The 24,516-nt window shown below is 37.5% G+C and overlaps 1 pseudogene; it reads right to left on the bottom strand.

Moving 5' to 3' along the window:
* Positions 1-23,816, bottom strand: part of LOC109491101 — a 29,432-nt pseudogene extending 5,616 nt beyond the window's left edge.
* Between the last annotated feature and the right edge of the window lie 700 nt (positions 23,817-24,516).

The raw sequence follows: 24,516 nt of genomic DNA, 5'->3' as shown, positions 1-24,516 counted from the left end.
TTTTACTATAAATTGACTTTTAGGTGGTTTTTCATACTGAGTTAATATAAATAATGTTGCTATGAACATTACTGTATATATGTTTTGGTTTGTTCCCACTAAATAAAAGTATACACTAATGTTAACATTTTTTAAGTGAATATGAAAGAATGGAATTTATAAATAGAGAATGCAAATATTCACGTTTAGCAAATAATGATAAGCAATCTTTCAAAGAATTTTTACCGATTTACACTATCAGGTGCTCCTCATTCTTATTAATTTGGTATTTTCTGCCTTTACCATTTTAGCCATTCTGTTACATGCATGAATTTAATTTGCCTTTCTCTGATGATTAATGAATTTGAGTGACATTTTATATGTGTATCAGCTTTTGGGTATCCTCATCTGTGAAATGCTGTTTGAGTTTTTGTCTATTTTTTTATGGATTGGTATTTTGTCTTTTTGATTTACAGGAGATTTTTCTGTAGTTTTATGAGTCCTTTGCCAAATATATATAGCAAATACCTTCTTTCAGGATAGAAAGACTTTTTCTTTTTCTCAGCTCTCTTCAGCTTTATCCCTTTTGAAGAAATCTTTGCCTACATCAAGGTTTTGAGGGTATTCTCTTATGTTTTCCTCTAAAGCTTTATTATTTCACTTAAACATTAGATCTACAAGACAGCTTGAACTGGTTTTTATGTTTTGTGTAATAAAAATTTGGTTTGGTCTTTTCTGTGTAGATATTTAATTAACCTAACACCACTTATTTAAAAGGCATTCCCTTCCCAACAGCACTTCGGTGAAAACTATGTCACAAATCAAAGGACCTTCTGTATGAGTCTGCTTCTGAGCTTTTGTTCTGTTTTATTAGTCTTTTTGTTGTATTCTAATTGTCTTGCTAACCATACAGTTTTCAGTGTATTATTCACTAATATCTCAAACACATAATCCATTCACAATGCAATATTTTTATTTATTTATTTTTCACAATAACAAATAGAACTTTCTATTTCAGAATACTCAATAAATTTTTTATAACTGCTCATATTCAATTAGGTCTTCAAAGTTTTTGCCTCATAATGTGGTGGATGAAGAGCCTATTCTTAGAGTAGACGTGACAACTAAACAATTTTCTTATGAGTCTCTGGTTTTCAATTATCTTCAAAATATGTTTGTCTTGGTGAATTTTTTAGAACACTTGATTATTCACTTAGTTAAAACTACATAATAGAACTCCAGATATGCTTAATTAGAATGTTATGTTAATTTCAATACTCTGAAAAGGAAATGATTCTACCACCAACCTCCCTGCATTAAGGAACTTAAACTTTTATCTTAAGATAAGTCCTGATACAGCATTTAACACAAGAACCAAATGAAACTGCTGGCTTCAATATGAATATAAAATACAAATGGAGATTTTAATTTTCTCTTGTTTTGGTTTCTTTTTTTAAGATGAAAAGTAAATAGAAATTCTGCTTCCAGGCATGATGAAGTAACAGGGAATAGATTTTTCTTTTTGCCCCAAACAACCATAAAACTAGATAAAATACATGAAAACAATTTTCAGGAGTGCCTGGCTGGCTCAGATGGTTAAGCATCAGACATTTGATTTTGGCTCAGGTCATGATCTCAGGGTCAGGCTCCATACTGGGTGTGGGGCCTGCTTAAGATTCTCTCTCTTCCTCTCTTTATGCTCCTCCCTATTCCTACTTGTGCACATTCTCTCTCTTTAAAAAATAAATAAGAGAAAAAAAGAAAAAAGAAAACAAGTTTCAGACATTAGACACAAAGAAGCACAAGACAATGATTTCTGAGACAGAACCCCCAACTGCCTCTGGCTGAAGTGCTGGGGGAGGCATGGATGGTTTAAACCCAAAGCAGGGCCTCTTGTGGAACCCATAAATAAATCAGCAGACAATGAAGGAAACTGAGGTAGGGTAAGGAGGATAGGCAGTTGTTAATATTTTTTATTCCTTGCTTTGTATTTAAATATAGTTGAAGCCTGCTCTTTAGAGCCAAGTCCTTAACCCATTAATAATTCCCTTTTAAAAATTTCGTTATTGCACAATCCTGCCTCACTTTTGTTGAATGGTTCCCTTCCCATTTTATTGTCTGCTTTTATCATTTTTGTGAAAGTTTCTGTAAAGAAAAATCTAGAAAAACCTTTCAAAACGTTCATAAATTCTGTTATTTAGACCAAAATCTATCCTCACATAGTTATTAGAGTGCCTATTTGCTGTTTGATTGATTCCGCATGCAAACCATTAATGTGATGATCTGAGTATAAAGAATCAAAAGTGAATCATAATGTAATTTTATTTCATGTTCATAGGAAGTGACAATCTTGCATGGGATTATATACTTTATACATTCCCTTCCCATTATCATCAAGAACAAGCAATTGGTAATTGAGAGAAATTGATTTGAAAAATGAATTAATCCAAGATAGTAGAAGAATCTGGATTTCCTCCTTCATAGTTTTATTAAAATGGAAATTTGCAGCATAATTTTACTTTCTATTATTTCCTCAACTGATTCAAAATTTAGTATTCATTCAAATTTTTAGCTTTAATAAAATATAGTTAATGTTAAGAATAAATGAGTAGCAGTGTCATGGGAATGAGGTTCAAGATGGTAGCATAGGAAGATCCTAAGTTCACCTCTTCCCATGAACACAAGAAATTTATAGCTACATATAGAATAATTTTCTCTGTCAAAAGACCTCAAAACCAGATAAACAGAGCCTCCACAACAAAGGATAAAAGGGCAGTATCAAAGCGGGTAGGAGAGACAGAGACATAATCTTGCAAAATAAGCAAACGAATACCAACACAGGTGTAGCAATCCACAATCAGGAGGGATCTCAAACATACAGAACTTTTCCTTGAGAAGAGGGAGTCTTTGCTCTGTATTAGGTACCTCAACCCCCAGATCCTACACAGAAGAGATGAGCCCCCAAAATGCTTGGCTTTGAAAGCCAATGGAGGTTATGTCCAGTAAAACCATGGAACTGTAGGGAATGGAGAACCTGCTCTCTTTTTAAAATTTTATTTTATTTTTCATTTTTTAGCATGGGGGGTGAGAGAGGGTAGGGCAGAGGGAGAGAAAGATTCTTAAGTAGGCTCCATGCCCAGCACAGAGACCAACACGGGGCTCTATCTCACAACTCTGAGATCATGACCTCAGCCAAAATCAAGAGTTGGATGTTTAACTGACTGAGCCACACAGACACCTCAGAGAACCTGCTCTTAAAGGGCTTGCACAAGGATTCTCTTGCCCCGGCACCTAGTGCCAAAACACCATTTTGAAAAGTGCCTAGACCATATGTGAAAGAGATCCACTTACTAGTTTTAAAGGATCTGCTGGAGAGGCAGAAATTTGTTGGGATGCTCTCCGCGGACACAGAGACAGTGGAGGGAGCCATTTTTGCAATCGCATTCTAATGTGCTCATGCTGGTGCTGGCAGGTGCCATTTTGGAACTCTAATTTGTTAGTGCCAGAAGGCATGCCCCACCGAAGGCTCTGCCCACCTCTGAGCCACAGCCATGCATCAGCCAGGTTAGGCAAGAGCCCTGACCTCCTGCATGTTGCAGTCATACACCACAGCAGGCCCAGATGAGAGCCTATCCTGAACCCACACTGCAGCCACAATCTCATCAAAGAAGACAGGCATGTGCAAATCACAAAGGGAGCACTGTTGATTGTCTAAGACATAGCGCTTCGAGCCCCATGAGACATCTCCTACACAGGGCACTCCTTCAAGACTGGGAGAGTTAGCTGATTTGCCTAATGCATAGAAATCAACACACAGAGAGTCAGGCAAAATGAGGAGACAGAGCAACATATTCCAAATGAAAGAATAAGACAAAACCTCATAAAAAGACCTAAATGAAACAGAGATAAACAATATACCTGATAAAGAGTTCAAAGTAATTGTTATCAAGATGCTTACTGAATTTTGGAGAAGTGATAACTTCAACAAAGAGACAGAAAATATAAGAAAGTACCAAACAGAAGTTACAGACTTCAAGAATATAATAACTGAACTGGAAGGTACACTAATGGGGGCTCAACAGCAAACTGGATGAAGCAGAAGAAAGGATCAGTGAGTTGGAAGACAAAACAATGGAATTTACCCAAACAAAACAGCAAAAAAGAAAAAAATAATTTTAAGAAGTGAGTATATCTTAAGGGACCTTTGGAACAACATCAACAGAAAACATTCACATAATAGGGGTCGCAGAAGAAGATAAAGGGCCAGAAAACATAGTTGAAAAAACAATGGCAGAAAATTTTCCTGATCTGAGGAGGAAACAGATCCAGGTTTAGGAAGCCCATAAAGTTCCAAATAAGATGAACTACAGAGATCCATGCCAAGATACATTATAATTAAAATGGTAAATGTCAAAGATAAAGAGAGAATCTTAAAAGTAGTAAGAGAAAAAATAATTTGTTACATACAAGGGAAACCTCATGAGACTTAACAGCAGATTTTTCACAGAAACTTTGCAGGCCAGAAGAGAGTAGCCCTGAAAACTATGACACTGATGAAAGAAATTTAAGAATACACAAACAACTGGAAAGATATTCCATGCTCATAGCTTGGAAAATTTAATACTGTTAAAATGTCCATACTACCCAACTACAGATTCAATGCAATACCTACACAAATCCCAATGGCATTTTCCACAGAGCTAGAATAAAGAATTCTAAAATTTGCATGGAATCAGATAAGATCCCAAATAGCGAAAGCAATCCTGAGAAAGAAGAAAGTTAGAGATCTCACATTCCTTGATTTCAAACTATACTACACAGCTATTGTAATAAAACCAGTATGGCATTGGCATAAAAACACATACAGAGATCAACTGAACAGAAGTGAGAGCCCAGTAATAAATCTGCACATATGTGGACAATTAATTTATGACAAAGGAGCCAAGAACATATAATGGAAAAAGGAAAGGCTCTTCAATAAATGGTGCTGGGAAACTGGACAGCCACATTCAAAAGAATAAAGCTAGACTACTATCTTACACCAAACACAAAAATTAACTCAAAATGGATTAAAGACTTGTATGTAAGACCTGAAACCATAATATTCCTAAGAGAAAAGAAAAGGATAAGCATCCTGATTTTAGTGTTAGTGTTGTGTTTGTGGATCTGGTTCTAAAGGCAAGGAAAACAAAACTAAAAAATAAATAAGTGTGACTCTATCAAACTTATCCACTAAAACCTTCTGCACAGCAAAGGAAGCCATTAACAAAATGAAAAGGCAACCTACTGAATGGAAGAAAATATTTGCAAATCATATATTGGATAAGGGGTTAATATCCAAAACATATAAATAACTCATGTGGCTCAAAAATAAACAAAACAAACAACCCATTTAGAAAAAGGGAAGAGGATCTTAAAATACTTTTTTCCAAAGAAGACATACTGATGGCCAACAGACACATGAAAAGATGTTTAACAACACTATTATGGAAATGCAAACCAAAAACACAATGATATACCATATTACACCTGTCAGAATGGTTACTATGAAAGCGCAAGTAATAACACATGTTGGAGAGGATGAAGAAAAAAGGAACATTCATATACTGTTGGTGGAAAGGTGAATTGGTGTAACCACTATGGAAAATTGTATTAAAAATTAAAAATAGATCTACCATATGACCTAGCAATTCCACTTGTGGGTATTTATTCAAAGAATACAAGAACACTAATCTAAAAATATATATGCACCCCCATGTTCATTGCAGCATTATTTACAACAGCTAAGAAATTAAAACAATCTTAGTGTCCATCAATGGACAAATGAATAAAGAAGATGATATATATATATATATATATATATATATAATATATAGGCATACTACTCAGCCATAAAGAAGAATGAAATCTTATCACTTGTGGCAACATGAATAGATCTTGAGAGTATTATGCTAAGTGAAATAAGTCAGATGAAGAAAGACAAAAACCATATGATTTCACTCTTATATGAAATCTAAAGAACAAACAAACAAAGCAATAAAAAAGCAAACTCATAGATACATAAAACAAATTAATATTTACAACAAGGAAGGGAGTTTAGGGGTTGGCATAATGGGCAAGAGGGTGAACTGTATGGTGTTGGACAGTAACTAGATTTGGTACCACTTTGTAGCATATACAGATGTTGAATTATATATACACCTGAAACTTATATAATGTCATATACTAATTTTACTTCAATAATGGTAATAATAATAAAAGAATGAGTAAATCTAAGCAAATGGATATATTTTTTACATTAAATGATGTCAGATAATGGGTCCATATTTCTTGTCTACAGAATGCTGAACTCCAACTGACATTCCATTAAAATAAAGACATATTTTAAATTATATGAATGAAGAAGAAAATGAAAAATAAGTGTTATTGAATTCAACAGAAGATATGGCAGCATTTGAAATAAGGGTTACTTTTCAAGGTGAATTAACAACAACTTAGTTATTCTGAATGAAAACTTTGGCCTCAGTGGCCCTTCAGGGTAGGAAGAAAGCCCAGGTCTCTCCCAGTATATGGTAGTCCATTGTATGGTGCATACCAGCCTATGAAATGGGCATATAGACTCGAACAAAGGAGCAAGGCTGTTTCCCAATCACTAGATTTGTCATTATGGTACACTTCAGTAAGTAGAATAGAATCAAAACCTTTTCATCTCACTGAAAGGCATTTTCCGCCAAGCAACATGCAGCTATATCTAAAAGAAATGATAATACTCATGGGCTGGATCTCCCTAAGTTTTGGCAAATGGTTCTCCTAATGGATGGGCATGGACTGGGAGCGGGAAATAAGATCATTTTTAGAATTAATACTAATTAGATTTCAGAGTCATGAGTAGGCAACAAATCTCGACCTCCTAACTCCTTCCTGCCTAAATTTTTATCATTATTGGAACAAAAAATTGCTCTCAACTCTTCTCTGGGAAGTTTACTGATGAAGCAAATTTTATAAATTTGGTTTCCAAAATGTTCACTGGATATATTTGCTAGGACAAGAGTGAAGAAAGAGAAAACAAAAGTGAAATTTACCTCAAGATCCTGACTCCTTTTATAATAACAATGATATATGTATATTTAAAATTGTTCACATCCAATGCAGTATTTTGAAGTAACCTAATGGGGAAAAAAAAATTCTGTTGTACAGTCTATTTCTAAACTCTTTTTTTTTTAAGATTTTATTTATTTATTCGACAGAGATAGAGATAGCCAGTGAGAGAGGGAACACAAGCAGGGGGAGTGGGAGAGGAAGAAGCAGGCTCATGGCGGAGGAGCCTGATGTGGGGCTCGATCCCATAACGCCGGGACCACGCCCTGAGCCGAAGGCAGACGCTTAACCGCTGTGCCACCCAGGCGCCCCTATCTCTAAACTCTTGATGATGATAATTTTAAACTCTAAATAAGAATATGGTGCGCCTGGGTGGCTCAGGCACTCGAGCATCTGCCTTTGGGTCAGGTCATGATCTCAGGGTCCTGGGATCAAGCCCCACATTGGGCTCCCTGTTCCGCGGGGAGTCTGCTGCTTTCTCCCATCACCCGCTAGTATGCTCACTCTCTATCTCAAATAAATAAATAAAATCTTAAATAAATAAATAAATGGAGACACTATCTCTACAAGCATCAGTTTCCTCCTCTTTAAAATAGAGGTATTAAACAATATCATTCACAGGGTTTTTGGAGGAGTTCTTTAGAACCTTGCCTTTAGAGAGTTTATAGTGTATAGTTCCTGGATTTGGTAAGTCTTTTCAAATGTTTGTTGTTCAGGAAAAGAAAAAAAAAAGATCAGGAGACAAAACAAGCATTAATAAACTCATATACATTCCAATCACATGGAAAATGATCCTAGTTTCTAGACTAGAGAGCAAGTTTTCTAGAACTATCTCCTTGGAATTGTGACAAGGACTTCAGGAAACAAGATTTCATCAGAGTCAATATTCCTTGATCCTTCGGTCACCCCCTGAGGTCCTAGATTTACTTCATAAAGAACCCCATAGATAACAGCATGGTTTGGGGAACAGCACCCTGCTGGCTCCAGAACCTACTTCCAAATTGCTGTAAGGATTTTAGTGATGCTTCCTTCGTATCACATCCTTCACCAGAAATGTAATGAAAGATTAAAGCTCTCTTCCTGTTTGTTAGGCCAGAGGCTGGCAAAGTCACAGACAAATGCATTTGAGCATTAAATTCAAGTCTCAGATAGTCTGAAACTCTATCCTTTCCTAGGTCATGGTGGTTGTCCTAGACCCCCATTTTTAGATATCCTTTGAAGGGCATTTAAGAATCATGGCTAGACCATAGAACAAGCCTTCTTCCCCTGGTGTATGTAGAAGTAAATGAGTCTAAGGAAAATCCAGAACTACTCCAGAAAAAATGTGTTACTACTCTGTGAGGTCAGCTGAGCACAGAAAGAAGAGGAATAATGGGAACTAGCTTATAAGAATTTTGTTATGCTGCCCCTGAGGACCCAGATGTGTGGCCACACTGTTTTGATAAGGTGGCAGGGAATCACTTGGTTGAATGAGTTGCAGAGGGAGACTGAGTCAAAGACCTGGGCCTCTGGCAAGGAGAGAAAGTGCTCTCAAAGAGATGCACGCCAACAGAGGGGTAGAAGTGAGCTTAAAGGTGAAGCCAGCAGAGTCCCAAACTTTAAAACTGTTTCAGGAGAAGGGATTAAGAACAAAAGCACTTGGGATCATAGGATAAAAGAAGCCCAGCTCTAAATGGAATTTCTACAAGTGGAAGTGAAGCTGGGTCATGGAATCCTCTATTTACTGAGGGCAGCAGCTTCAGTGCTGCTAGATCTCATAAGCAGGGATACTTACTGGTGTGACTGTCAACATCTCCTAAGAGAGGGCAGGCATTCAGACAAGGTTAGAAAAATCCAGATGTGTATGTACAAAGAAACCTCATTGCTTCAGGGATCAACACTGAGTCTTAGGAAAAGAGAGTACGAAGGATTTTTAAAAAGCAAGAAATATTAAAAAATAAAGTTACCAAATTGCTGAGGATGACCCCTATAATATACTTAATTAGGAACAATCAAGATTAAAACATAAAGAAAGAAAGAGAAAAAGGGTCTACTGACTATAAAGACAAATAAGAAAAGGTGGCACTATTTTCCCACCTGGAAATGGTTGCAATGTTAATGGTTTATCTTGGGCATGACTTGGCTGTGCTCTCAGCCAGTTTGTGGCTTCCATTAGAGTCAAAGTCAGCGTTCTATCCAAAGAGAATGCATGCAGTAAGCTAAGAACTGCATCCTACCCCAAACTGGGGCCACTCCATGGTAAATGGCCCATCTACCACAAGGATGTTACATAAGATAGCAAGGTCTAAATTCTCACTGGTTTACTGACTCTTAAACCATATCAGAATTGCTTTAGCTTCCTGACTGATCCCTGTCCGTACAGGGATTGCTGGCCATTCCTGGTATTTCCATTTTTTTTTAAGTAGGTGTTTTAACTACCTATTCTAATTTGTTATCAATCCACTTCTTTATGGATGGAGAGATATATGATAAGCCCATTGTGTATGATGCTCCTTGGGCCATTGTAATATTGCACCTATGGTAAAATTGTTTCTACTATCAGGTAATATAAAAGCAGAGGATCCAAACTGAACACTATTTTCTGTGATAATTCTTTTTCTTCAAGATTTTATTTACTTATTTTAGAGAGAAAGAGACAGCAAGCAGGGGGAGGAGCAGAGGGAGAGGGACAAGCAGACTCCGTGCAGAGCCCGATGTAGGGCTCAATCCCATGACCCTGAGAACATGACCTGAGCCCAAATCAAGAGTCAGACGCTTAAACGACTGAGCCACTCAGGCACCCATCTGTGATAATTCATTTAGAAAGTTAGAACTTAATTGCTAGGTGTGCAAACCCAAAATAAGAATGAGAATTGGTTCCAGTCAAGACCCATTGCTATAGACTCTGAGCTAGAGGCAACAGTCAATGCGTTCCACCACTAGCTATGGTCCACTTGCATGTAGGCCCCACTAAGCAGGTAGATCTCTTTAGTTGCTTTTAGTTTCTGATGGTCTTGTTGACAAACAGGAATGTTATTAGTCACTTTTCAAGTTTCTGAGGATGACAGTAGGCTGCATCTTTATTGTGCCTTTGAGAAATTTTGCATTACTGCCTCCTTCCACAACCACTCATCTTGTGCAGAAAATGACCAAAGACAACACAAGAAAAAATTACAAAAAACGATGATAATTCTAACAGTGTTAATGAGGCATCATTAACATATAATGAATTAGAAATATATAAACTATAAAATGTGATGTTTGCCCTGTACACACCCATGAAACAATCACCACAATTAGGATAATCCACAATTATCCATCATCTTTCAGAGTGTCCTCATGACCCTTGGCAATCCCTCCATTCTGCCCTTTTCCATACTCCCTCCGTAGTTACCAGGCAACAGTGATCTGCTTTGAGTCACTAAATTTGACTAACATTTTCTAGAATTTTATATAAATGGAAATATATACTAGGTGCTCTTTTTTTCTTAAGGCTTCTTTTACTCAGCATAATTATTTTGAGTTTCATTCATGTTTAAGAATATTGTAGCTTTTCTTGGCTCTTGACTCACTGGTATAAATTTTAGAAATACATGCTACCAAAAATGTCTACTAGTACTTTAATTAGAATCTCATTAAATCCATGCATCTACTCATGAATTGAAGATGCTACGCCTTTTTACCCATAAGTTTTGTATGTTCCTCCATTCATTTATTTATAACTTATTTGGTGTCTTTTACTCAAGGTTTCATTTTCTCCATAGCTTATTATATAGATCTCGTTAGATTCATTCCTAAATAACATGTCAGAGTTCTTGCTACCATAAGTAAAATCTTTAGTACAGCATTTATCAGTATATTTTCTGTGTATAAAAATGAAATTAATTTTTATATACTGAATTTATATTCAGCAATTTACTAAATTCTCTTGTTGATTCTCTCTTTGGGTTTTCTTTCTTTTTTTTTTTTAAGATTTATTTATTTTAGAGAGAGAGAGCAAGAGCATGAGGGGCAGGGGGGAGAATCCTAAGCAGACTCCGCACTGAATGCAGAGCTGGATGGGAGGCTTGATCTCACAACCCCAAGATCAGGACCTCAGCCGACACCGAGAGTCGGATGTTCAACAAACTGTGCCGCCCAGGTGCCCCACTTTTTGGATTTTCTATGCAAAAAACTTATTATTTGTGGATAACGACAATTTTGTTACCTTTAAAATAATTTAGAATGTACACATTTATCCTGTTTTGGGGGCCATCAATGTCTACAAGTACAATACCGAATATAAGTATTTGTAGGGGGCATCCTGATTTTTTCTTGATATTTCACAATTATATTTTCTCTGAGTCTTTGGTAGATGTTTTCGATAAAATGAAGGAGATTCAACTCTGCATCTAGTTTGCCAACAGTCTTTCTCATAAATGCTTTGAATGGTATCAGATGCTCTTATTCGGGGTCTACTGAGAAAATGATATGATTTACCAGTTTAATTTTTAATTTGATTAGCTAATTTAATAAATTTTTTCTTTGTAAACAACCTTGCAATCCTAGAGTAAGCCAAACTTTTTTTCTTAATAATTTATTTTATTTGTCATTAGGTTGCTGAATTAGTTTGCTAATATTTTGGGGGTGGTAAAGTTTTTTTAGATGTGACAACAAAAGAATGATTCATAAAGTAACAAATTGTTAAAGTGGACTTCATCAAAATTAGAAATTTTTGCTCTTTGAAAGACATTGTTAGGAAAATAAAAAGACAAGTTACTGACTAGAAAAAGCACACATAAGATGACTAATAGTAGCATCGTTCATTACAGCAAAAACAAACGACAATAACAAAATCCAAATATCTAGCTACAGTAGAATGAATAACTAAATTGGATCTATTGATTTAATGGCTTACTATAAGAAGAGAAGATGAATACACAAGAGCTTCTCAGCATAAACAAATTTCAGAACTACGTTGAGCAATAAAATGCTAATTCTAGATGAATACAATTAGATGGATATAATTAGATTCCATTTATGGAAACTTCAAAAACTGGAAAAACTATTAATTTTACTTTGGAGGATTCTAGGAAAAGGTGGTAGTTGCCATCTGTCGCCATACAAAGTTATTACAATATCATTGACTATATTCCCTATGCTGTACATTACATTCTCATGACTTCTTTTTTTTTTTTTTAAAGATTTTATTTATTTATTCGACAGAGATAGAGACAGCCAGTGAGAAAGGGAACACAAGCAGGGGGAGTGGGAGAGGAAGAAGCAGGCTCCCAGAGGGGGAGCCTGATGTGGGGCTCAATACAAGAACGCTGGGATCACGCCCTGAGCAGAAGGCAGACGCTTAACAACTGAGCCACCCCGGCGCCCCTCTCATGACTTCTTATAATATTTTATAACTGGAAGTTGGTGCCTCTTCATCCCTTCACCTATTTCACCTGCTCCCTAACCCCCCCCTTCTCTGGTAACCAACAGCTTTTTTCCTATATCTAGGATTCTGTTTTAGTTTTATTTTGTTTGTTCTTGTTTTGATTTAGATTCTATGTATAAGACTCTACATATTTGTTTTTCTCTGTTTGACTTATGTCACTTAACATAATACCCTTTAGGTCCATCCATGTTGTCACAAGTGGCAAAATCTCATTCTTATTTATGACTGAATAACATTCCATTCCACACATCCATACATGCAGTATATACAATCACATCTTTATCTATTCATCTATTGATGGAAACTTAGGTGCGTCCATATAAATAGTGCTACAATAAACACAGGGGTACACGTATTTCTTCAAATTGGTGTTTTGTTTCTTCAGATAAATTTCCAGAATTGTTAGATCATATGGTATTACTATTTTTGAACTTTGGAGAAACTTCACATTGTTTTCCACAGTGGTTGCACTAATTTATATTCTTACCAACAGTGCACGAGGGTTCTCTTTTCTCCATATTTCCACCAGCACTTTTTAAATCTTTTTGATACTAGCCATTCTGACAGGTGTGAGGTGGTATCTCATTGTGGTTCTGATTTGCATTTCCCTGATGATGTTGAGCATCTTTTTGTTTGTCTGTTGGCCAACTGTGTCTGTCTTCTTTGGAAAAATGTTTATTCATGAAGTCCTCTTCACATTTTTTAATCAGGTTGTTCTTTGTGTGTTTTTTTAAGGTTTTATTTATTTATTAGAGAGAGAGAACAAGCAGGGAGGAAGGGCAGAGGGACAGAGAAAAGCAGACTCCCTGCGGAGCAGGAAGCCCAATGTAGGGCTTGATCCCAGGACCCGGAGATCATGACCTGAGCCAAAGGCAGATGCTTAACCAACTGAGCCACCCAGGTGCCCTTTTGTGGTTTTTTTAAATACATAAATTTATGTAAGTTCTTTATGTATTTTGGATATACATTATCAGATTATCAAATGCATGATTTGTAGATATCTTCTATTCAGTAGATTGCGTTTTTGTTTTGTTGATGGTTTTTGTTTTTTGCTATGCAAAATATTTTTAGTTGGATGTAATCCCATTTGTTCATTTTAGCTTTTGCTGCCCTTGCGTGAAGAGACTGGTCCAAACAAATATTCCTAGGACTGATGTCAAAGAGCTCACTGTCTATGTTTTCTTCTAGGAATTTTATGGTTCAGGTAATATATTTAAGGCTTTAATCGATTTTAAGTTTATTTTTGCTTGTGATACACCTTTTCTTATTACTAGATTGTCTTATTTAGAACAGCTTTTAGGTTTACAGAATATTGAGCAGAAAGTACAGAGAGTTCACATAAAGCCCCTCACCATGCCCCATCTCCCAGTTTCCCCTATTATTTATATCTTGTATGAATGTGGTACATTTATTACAACTGGTTAGCCAATAGTGATATATTAACCGAAGTCCTCATAGTATACATTAGGTTTCATTCTTTGTTTCATCATTCTGTGTTTTGACAGTTTACAGTGACATGTATCCATTATTACAGTGTCATACAGAATAGCTTTACTGCCCTAATAATCCTCTCTCTTCATCTTTTCGCTCTCCTTTCCCCTTATCTTCCTGGTAACCACTGATTTTTTTTACTCGAACAGTTTGCCTTTTCCAGGATGTTCTATAGTTAGAATCATACTAGATGTAGCCTTTTCAGATTGACTTCTTTTACTTAGCAATATGCATTCATAGCTCCTGCACATCTTTTTGTATCTTGATAGCTCATTTATTTTTATCATTGAATAATATTCCACTGTATAATGTACCATAGTTGTTTATACATTCATCTATTAAAGGACATCTTGGTTGCTTCCAAGTTTTGGTAATTATAAATAATCTATTTTTTAAAGATTTTATTTATTTGTGAGAGAGAGGAGTAGAGAGGGGAGGGGCAGAGGAAGAGGGAGAAGCAGGCTCCCTGCTGAGCAGGGAGCCCAACACAGGCCTCAATCCCAGGACCCTGAGATCACGACCTGAGCTGAAGGCAGACATTTAACTGACTAAGCCACCCAGGTGCCCCAATCTATTTTTTTTTAAAGTGTGTTTAGGGCATATAAATAATTTATTTTCATAAAACTCTATTCATTATACAAATTACTATATATTTATTAATAATTTCATAATTAACAAAACAAATTATTCAATTACTAACATTATAATATATGTCTCTTTGTATGTATATATGTCTATATATGTGTGTGTGTATATATTAGGCAATCATTAAAACAAAATAAAACCTATATGTATCCCTTTATATGTATGTGTCTATATGTCTGTATGTATGTGTACCCTTATTGACATGTAACCTTTTTCATGGCATATTGTTAGTGGAAAAAATGTTCTTCGACAGATATTCTTCCCATATAGGACCATTTAGAAAGTCAGTGTGTTAGCAGGAATTTTGTTTCTATTTCCATATTGAAGCTATGGAGGGAATAAAATATGAATTAACTTGAAATATATTTAAAATAGCACAATCCTATTAATCATCTAAGAAAAGTCAGTTGATGTTAAAAACAAGGACTTTGTAACAGGCTACTGTCACAGGTTAAATTGTGTACGCTCAAAGTTCACATATTAAATCCTAACCCCCAGTAACTCAAACTGTGACCTCACTTGGAGATAAGGTGCTCACAGAAGTAACCAAGTTAAACTGTCATTAGAATGGGCTGGTGTCTTAGTAAAAGGGATATTTGGAGACAGAAAAGCATGAAGAGAAGTTATAAGACAGAAAACAGCCATCTAAAAACCAAAGAGAGAAGCCTGGGGCAGATTTTCCCCTTGCAGAAGGACCCAATCCCACTGATCCCTTGATTTTGGACTTTCAGCCTCCAAGGCTGTGAGACCATAAATCTCAGTTGTTGAAGCGCCCAGTTTGTAGTCCATTGTTGCTGCAGCCCTAGCGCCTGAACAGAGCCAATGTAGAAATTTACCTGGAGGTTTTAAAGGATACACTGCTTTAAAAAAACCCTTTCAGGGGCGCCTGGGTGGCACAGCGGTTAAGCGTCTGCCTTCAGCTCAGGGCGTGATCCCGGCGTTGTGGGATGGAGCCCCACATCAGGCTCTTCCGCTATGAGCCTGCTTCTTCCTCTCCCACTCCCCCTGCTTGTGTTCCCTCTCTCACTGGCTGTCTCTATCTCTGTCGAATAAATAAATAAAATCTTTAAAAAAAAATAAAATAAATAAAAAAACCCTTTCATCAGCTCTCATACATAAATGGTTTTCAAAAATGAAGCTGCTAACTATTTTGGTAGTTTTGAGATACATTATTTCACTTTTTTTAAGTATTCAGATTTTAAGATGTGTAGGTCAGTATATTCTTCAAAAAGAAACCCAGAAACATGATTAGATAAGAAGATATGGATCATTCATGACTAATTACTTACAAGTACTTACGGGAAGTATTTTGAGAAAAAAACAACACAACATTCCATAAGTTAAAGATCACAAACATAAAGGAAAAAGTACATAACTAAGGGCAACTAAATTCAAAATGTAACATCCTCCTGAGAAAACCAGTTAAAACTATTTTCGCTTTTACAATCTTAGCACATTATGTGACTTTGAGTATTTCTGCTGCCTTCCCTCAGGATGTATCTTTTTTTTTTTTTTTAAAGATTTTATTTATTTATTCGGCAGAGATAGAGACAGCCAGCGAGAGAGGGAACACAAGCAGGGGGAGTGGGAGAGGAAGAAGCAGGCTCATAGCAGAAGAGCCCTGATGTGGGGCTCGATCCCATAACGCCGGGATCACGCCCTGAGCCGAAGGCAAACGCTTAACCTCTGTGCCACCCAGGCGCCCCAGGATGTATCTTCTTAATAACCATAACAGGTAACATTAAATGTATACTAAAGATCTTCCCCAGGCTGCTTTACATTTTGAAAGTTAGGTAATGATATTTTAAATGTACATTCAGTTACACCCTGATTATACACACACACACACACACACACATCCTGAAGTAATAACTAAACAAGCATTTAACACCTCAAAACAATGACATCAAAAAAAAAAGGAACTACAAGAAAAGAAAGAACCCCATATTCAAGGCAACTTATATTAGAAGAGTGGAGCTGAAATTAATTGACTATATAACATGTGCCATTTCCTAAAGTTTTGGCAGTAGAATCATAGCATATTTTCATAAAACGCATCCTTAATTTCATCTCAATGTGAAGATTTCAACTCAACTTTTATTTATTAAGCAAGTGCAATCCAGATTTCATTGCCTCCATGGCCACACATTCCCTTGCCTGGAATTAGAAATAAGGCAGGTGTAGAAGAAAGTACATAGCATTCCCATAAAATTATTTGTAAATAAGTGAGATACTGTCATATATGCACAATTGCTATGCAGAATGCAGGATTTGTTACCGAGTGACCGAGGTGCCGTGGAGAGCAACTTTCAACGTGTGAATCGGGTACTAAGTCTCTGTGGAGGTGACGTTATGGTGAGGACCTGGGGTTTTGTGATAGTTTGGGAGAAGAGCCGCAGGCTGAGGAACCTCACATACAAAGGCCCTGAGGTAGGAACAGGCTTGGTGTATTAAAGGATGAAAAGACTAGGGTGTCCTGGAGAGTGGTGAATAAATGGTAACAAACCAAGCACTGGCCAAGAGCCTGGATTAGTACATTAGGAAGCCGTTGGAGGGCTTAAATACAGTAATGGTGTTTCCTGATTTATGTTTTTAAAATCCCATCTTGGTTGCTCCGAGAAGAATGGATTGTAAGGGGGAAAAATGTTAATGACAGAGATCAGTTGGAAAGCTGAATATTCACTGTTGTACTCTCAGCGGTGAACACATAATAGGTGCTCAGTATTTGTTAAATGAAAAAAGGAATGAATTCCTGGGTTGGAATGGATAAGTGTAAGAAGTCCATGGCACTGGATGTTTAAAATTGGACAGTTTTTAAAGGTGCATCAGTCTTCTATATCTCTTTGGTTTGTGTGAGTAATGAACATTTCTGGAGATGTGGAATTGTGATTTGAGCTCTGTTGGTTAACACTCATACTGGTAAAATTTACAAAAGAAAATAGAAAAAGAGGAAGAAAATGACCCAAATACACCATTAATTTACAAGGCCTATGAATCAGAGATAGCAGCATGTGAATTTTTAATTGACTGTTACACTTCTCCGAAATTATACATCTGCTATGTATGTATCCCTGAGGATAATACAACTTTTCCGTTAATGATGATTAAAATAGAAAACATATTTTACCTCATTAAAATTCATTTAACAAATAATCATTTAGTCCCAAATTTTTCCAAGGACTGTAAAAAGATGAATAAAGCCCAGTCTTTGCAATCAGTGTCTAGCTGATGGCACTGCCACTGTCAGGTCCAGACACAAGCGGCTCCCATCTTCAGTTTAGCGGGCCACTTCATTCTTTCTTTCTTTTCTTTCTATTTCTTTCTTTCTTTCTTTCTTTTTCTTTCTTTCTTTCTTTCTTTCTTTCTTTCTTTCTTTCTTTCTTACAGATTTTATTTATTTATTTGTCAGAGAGAGAGAGAGAGAGCACAAGCAGGGGGAGCAGCAGGCAGAGGGAGAAGCAGGCTCCCAGCTAAGCAAGGGGCCCAATGCGGACTCAATCCCAGGCCCTGAGATCATGACGTGAGCTGAAGGCAGTCGCTTAACCGACTGAGCCACACAGGCATCCCTAGAGGGCCACATCTTTCACAAACTTTGAAACACAGGGACTTTTTTTTATTTCTTCCCCTCACTCCATATGGCCTTATGTGAAACCTCAGCAACCTAGTGAGCCAAGAGAAAATGCAGAGAGCAGAAGTGCGTCCCCCAGGCAAGATGATGGGGTGCCGAGTGCAGGACAATGAGGATGCCCTTGGGTGGAAGTGGGCCTTGGCCTCAAGAAAGAGCGACTGCTATATTTACAGTGGGCCACCCCCAAATGCCCAACACCATTGGGTTCCACAAATTATCATGCTCCTTCCCTCCTCTCTGCCCAGCCAGAGGGTTTAGAATTGCCTGGAAAGCTTACTTAAAAAGGGAGGTTTGGGGAGGGTTAACTAGCCATTCCCCACCCTCCTGTTCTGGTCCAGGCATATCTGGTAGAGGCCCACCTTTGGCCAGCTCTGCCCCATCAGATCCTGGGTGGTTCTGAGGCTCACAAGCCGCCCGGCTGGAGGGAGACAAGGGGCTGGTGGAACTTGGCCCTTTTAGCTTCAGTCTGAGATAACAAGACTGATGCTGGCTGAGCTGACTGTAGGGCCCTGGGCTAAAACCTATGCTGGAATTTGGAGATAATTTAGAACTTTGAGTATTTCAGATATTGCTGTGTGGGCCTTTCTTTGCAGGCACAAATGTTAAGTGAGCCTACTGAGGTGATGATAAAAAGAACCATAATAAAGTATGATAGGTAGAACCACGTAACAGAAGCCATGCAGGGTGTGGAATTAGTGGGAACTGATAATGGTGAATCACGGCTCCCTCTTCTGATAGTTCTGTTTAACTTTTGCAATGCTCATTGCCTGAGTCTCAACGGCTCTAACAGTAGGGTGGCAGAAACAGTGTCTACTCCACATAGTGTGGTCCTGGGGATTCATGCTGTCACAAAGCTGATGCCACCAATCCAGGTATAATGCTAAAAGGGAGGCAAGTGCCGCCTCCCTGAATTTTGGTGCTATGGAGAATGGCAGGGAGAGACAGTCATTCTTCCTTGGGGTTCACAGTCATAGAGGGCTTCAAAGAAAGGAGGGCATTTACTTTGGTCTTAAAATTAAAGAGCAAGGGGCGCCTGGGTAGTGCAGTTGTTAAGCATCTGCCTTCGGCTCAGGGCGTGATCCTGGCGTTCCGGGATCGAGTCCCACATCGGGCTCCGACGCTGGGAGCCTGCTTCTTCCTCTCCCACTCCCCTGCTTGTGTTCCCTCTCTCGCTGGCTGTCTCTCTCTCTGTCAAATAAATAAATAAAATCTTTTAAAAAATAAAATTAAATAAAATTAAAGAGCAAAAGTATGGTGGATCCAAGCTGCATGTGACTGAACTTGGTGTTGACTGAGGGTAGTAGTAGGAGTTAAAGGTAGAATGACTGGTCTGTGATGATATTTAATTATATACAACAAAGTAAGAGGTTTTACCTTGTGGGTAACTGGATATTATTGATGTTTAATTTTCTTTTAGATGAGAGCAATGACCTGATCAGAAAAAAATGTTTTAGAAAGATAATGCCCACTGTACATTGACTTCTCCAGAAATAATCATTTATAGTCAGTTAATTTCCAAATGGTAAAGCCATCCCACAACCTAAATGAGAGTTCTGAAGAGGTGCCTTCTCAGGAGGAAAATGGTGGTGCCAACGGATTGAAAATGGGAATAGAACAATTATTTCCATGCAAAATCCAAGGGTTATTTGTAGGATGTGCAAGCTGAGTGTGATATTTACAATATCCTCTTGTGCTTACAACTATGTTCACAGTTTATTTCCACATAACTTGTGTTTTAGACCCTACATCTATAAGTTTTGTATTTTAGACTATAACAATAAAAATACAATATTAAAAACTCAGAAGAAAAGTTATGTTACTCTGACTGCAGTGGGTATGTAAATAGCAAAACATCTAAAATTGCCAAGAGCAAGTGTGTGGCCTGGTTCCTAGAAAATTTCAATTGGATTGGACTTCTGAGATTTTTAAATACTCTAGATTTTAATGCCTACAATTGTTGCCTTTCATTGCTCTGGTGGAAGTAGGCCACTTCATGCTGTATTTGCTTCTCCTTTTCAGATTCCATTTTAAATAGTTAAAGCCCTAGCTACACAGTAGCGAAGGAAAGTGAGGAAGAGAAGAAACAGAAAAGAAAAATACTTAGTATTTCAAGGTTTAACTTTTACAACCCAATGGCTTTGAATAATTTATTGTCTGTAAAATAAGGCCCCCTTGTCTGTTTCTAAGCACCGGATGCCAAACAGCAAATATGAATAACAAAATCCTAGTCACTTTTATCACAACTTCATTGCTCCTCTGTGGTCCTTTTCTGGGCATTTTATTGCTCTTCCACTTTTGTCCAAGCTAATAAAAGAGTCTGATACTTCTTTCCTATCTAAACAATTCAGCAGCAACTGAGAGGATAATAAAGATGATTTGTAGCCCATTTGGATAATTTCTTGAAGCAGGTTATGAACTGTCTCATCAGTCTCAACCTAATGTGAAATAATATAATTCAGAAAATCCTAACACTGGAGCAGCATTGAGAAAGAGGTTGACTACAAAGTATTTTTATATCCAGGTGGAGTGATGCCTAAGTCATTCTAATCAAAATTATACTCCATCTTTTGCAAAAAAGAATGAAAGGAAAATACTTAGCGTTACAAATTTTTAACAAATATTTTAGAAAGTTTAGCCAATACGTGAACTGATAACCAAAAAAAATGGAAAATGTATTATCCAGCATGGGAAATTTCAATAATTTTTCTGGGAAAACATGGATAAACCAGGACAATCTCCAGCAAACCAAGATTTATTGTCACTCTGATACTCTTTTCCCACAAATGTAACTCTAGCACTTTTTCTTGTGTCCCTTAGAGTTCCTTCTGCATTTTCCTACTTAAATGCATCAGTGGCATCTCACTGCAATTGGGACAGCTTTCTGATTTTAAATCAGGTCTGTAAAACCCATACAGCCAATATTCTGTTCGTACCACCCTTGCCTTGACTGTTGTCACAAAGACTGCTCTAGTCATATGGCCTTTTACCATTCCTTGAATTCGCCAAGCTAATTCTTGCCACATTTTTTGTAGCCCTTCTGTCTGAGCTGTATTTCTCCATCTTTGCATGGCCGCTTCCTTTTCCTCACTCAGGTCTTTCCTCAAATGTTGGCATTTCTTTTTTTTTTTTTTAAAGATTTTATTTATTTATTCAACAGAGATAGAGACAGCCAGCGAGAGAGAACACAAGCAGGGGGAGTGGGAGAGGAAGAAGCAGGCTCACAGCAGAAGAGCCTGATGTGGGGCTCGATCCCAGAACGCCGGGATCACGCCCTGAGCTGAAGGCAGACGCTCAACCGCTGTGCCACCCAGGCGCCCCATCAAATGTTGGCATTTCTGACAACCCGGCGGGAAGAGGCCCTCCCACCCTTGACTTCTCAGGCTCTTTTTGTCCCATTGCCTTGTTGATTTTTTCTATCATATTGAACATTACTGAACTTTTCCCATCAATTTACTTGTTTATGTTTTATCTCTTCTCCTTTAAAACAAGCTTCATGAAGGCAGGGCCACTGCTTACACGGTGCACTCCTACATCACAGGCATGCCCAACCAGGGCCTCCACGACATGGTAACTTGGCAAAGGATTGCTGAGTAAATGAGTAAACGGATGGATAGTACATTGCTTCGCTGAGCAGTATCTATAAAAACTTCTACGTATTCTTGAACTACATTGTGGTTACGGGGAGATGAAGGTCATACTGATTAAAGCAAACAGTTTAATTTTTAATCCCTAAAATACTACATAGAGTCATCAATTAGGAGGAATTTTAAGATGAGTGTATTGCACAAGTTAGTATTTTCATTCATCCCTTCACTTATATATAATCTATATAATGTAAGATATGCAACATATACATGCAGCAATATTTATTTAAAGTCTACTAAATGCTATACTTATGATAAAGAAAGGGTTAAAAAGCACAGCTTTGGATTTTGTGGAGTGTATTACCTAATGGGGTGGATAGGAATAAAAGATTTATGTAGATTAATGCAAAATTATAACTATTATAATGTAACAAAGAAGAACTACATGAAACTATGAGATTATATAACACTGAGAATTGATCTGTATGTAAATTTTATCTATTATATCTGTATCATTGTCTGATGATCATTGTTTCTTTGAGTAAATTTACCCCCAATTTATTTTTAACCGTTCTCCTTTCAATGAACATTTGCATTGTTTCCAGTTTGGGACTATTAAGAATAGGCAGTTACAAAGGTTCTTGTAAATGTCTCCCGGTAATGCTTGCAAACATTTCCCTGGACTATATAATGAGAAGGGAGGTGCAAGGGGATTGTGTACACTCATGTCCACATTTACAGAATAATGCAATTGTCTTCCTAAAAGTTTATCATGTTTTATTCCTATTAGCAATGTTCAATTTTATCCACTGTTTTACGAGCTTGTGAATAATGATGACAGATTTTTTTTTAAAGCCAATCTCTTCTGTTTACAACATTATAGGGTTTTATTCTTCATTTTTCCAACCTTTGCTCTTCTCAAGGATGAAGGTAACATCTGAGTCACTGAAGCCACTGTCATTTTTTAGTCTCCATCTCATTCAACGCAGCAGCAATTGATATAATTAATCCTTTGCCGTTCAAAAATTGTTTTTAAAAAAAATTTTTAAAGTAATCTCTACACCCAATGTGGGGCTCAAACTCACAACCCCAAGATCAAGAGTTGCATGTTCCACCAACTAAGGCGGCCAGGTGCCCCCTTTATGCCCCTTTTGACACACTTCTTTATAGGATATCATATCACCTGACTTCCCCCTGCCTTTTTGGTTATTCCTATTCACATTCATTTGCTGCTTCCTTCTCATGTGTTAACCTCTCAGTTCTGTACAGTCCTGGTCAGTTACTGACCTTTTCTATCTGCGCTTACTCCCCACGTGATTCCACCTAATTTCATTGTTTCAAATGTAATACACAACCTGATAATTCTTACACAAATACCCCAGCCCTCATCTCCCCTGAACTTCAGGCCCACCTATCCAATTATAGTCAAATCGATGTCTTCCCATCGATGTCTAAAAGTCATCTTCGAGTGAACAAACCCTGAGCTCCAGATATTGCCCATTCCCTTTCCAAATCTGCTCCCCTCTCAACCATCCACATATTATTTAATGATGACTCAATTCTTTCCACTTCTGATACTAAACACCTCATGTCTGCCTTTGATTTATTTTCCCTCATCAAAAGCCTCATCCATTCTATCAGCAAATCCTGTTAGTGCCATCTTAAAAATAGATCCCGAATTCTATCACTTTTCACCAACCCAGCAAGCCCTGTTTGGTCTCAGCACCATGCTCTCTCTCTTCAGTTGCTGAGATAGGTTCCTACCTGATCTTCTGACTTCTGTCCCTGCCTCAGGAGAGCATTCATGACACCACAATCCCAGGGATTCTGTTTCAGTGTAAGTGTCACTTTTCCAAAGTCTCCCTGTCTTGGAGTAAAAGATAAATCCTCCACGGTCACTCACTGGACTACTGGCATTGTACATGTTCTGTGCCTCATTCTCTGTCTGATCTTGCTTTTTACTCTGCTCTCCATTCGGGCACATTAGGTGCTTTTCTGTTGGTGGAACACTGCAGACACAATCACTCTTCAGGGACTGTGTACGTCAACTTTCTTTTGACTGCAATGCTCTGCTCCAACATCCACAAGGTAGCTCTCTCGTTTCCATCAGGTTTTTATTCAAAAGCCTCTTTCTCAGTGAGATATTTCCCCAGTCTCAACTGTCATTTCATACCACTCTTCTCTGATTCGTTTTTCTCATTAACACTTATCACCAGATAAAATATTACGTGTTTTATTCACTCACCTAGTTATTGTATGTCTCCCGTCACTAGAATGCAAGCTCCATGTGAAGACAGGCTTTCTCCATTTTGTTCAGTGGTATACTCCCATTATCTGCACAACAGCCTGGAACACAAGACAGCTAATTGATATTTGTTGACTGTATCAATGAAATTAGCTCTTATTAACTCTGCATTCTTTATTGTCATGCTGTTTCTTTGTTTTAAATGAGACTCAAATTTCTCAAGAGTTGCATACACGGGCACACATTCTACCTTCCCACCTCCATTTCCCTTTGCATCTGGCTCCTACCTGGCTTCCATCCTCCCCATTCATCTACATGCCTCTTGTCAATGTTTCCCATGGCCTACAAACAGCCAATCCCTAGTAAAGCATTACAGTCATCGCTGTTTGTGATTTTACAATATTTCACACAGTTTAACATTTCTGCCACTTTTGTGGAG

Source organism: Ailuropoda melanoleuca, chromosome 18, assembly GCF_002007445.2.
Source record: "Ailuropoda melanoleuca isolate Jingjing chromosome 18, ASM200744v2, whole genome shotgun sequence".
Classification (NCBI taxonomy): domain Eukaryota; kingdom Metazoa; phylum Chordata; class Mammalia; order Carnivora; family Ursidae; genus Ailuropoda; species Ailuropoda melanoleuca.
This window is presented reverse-complemented; position numbering and strand designations above follow the sequence as displayed.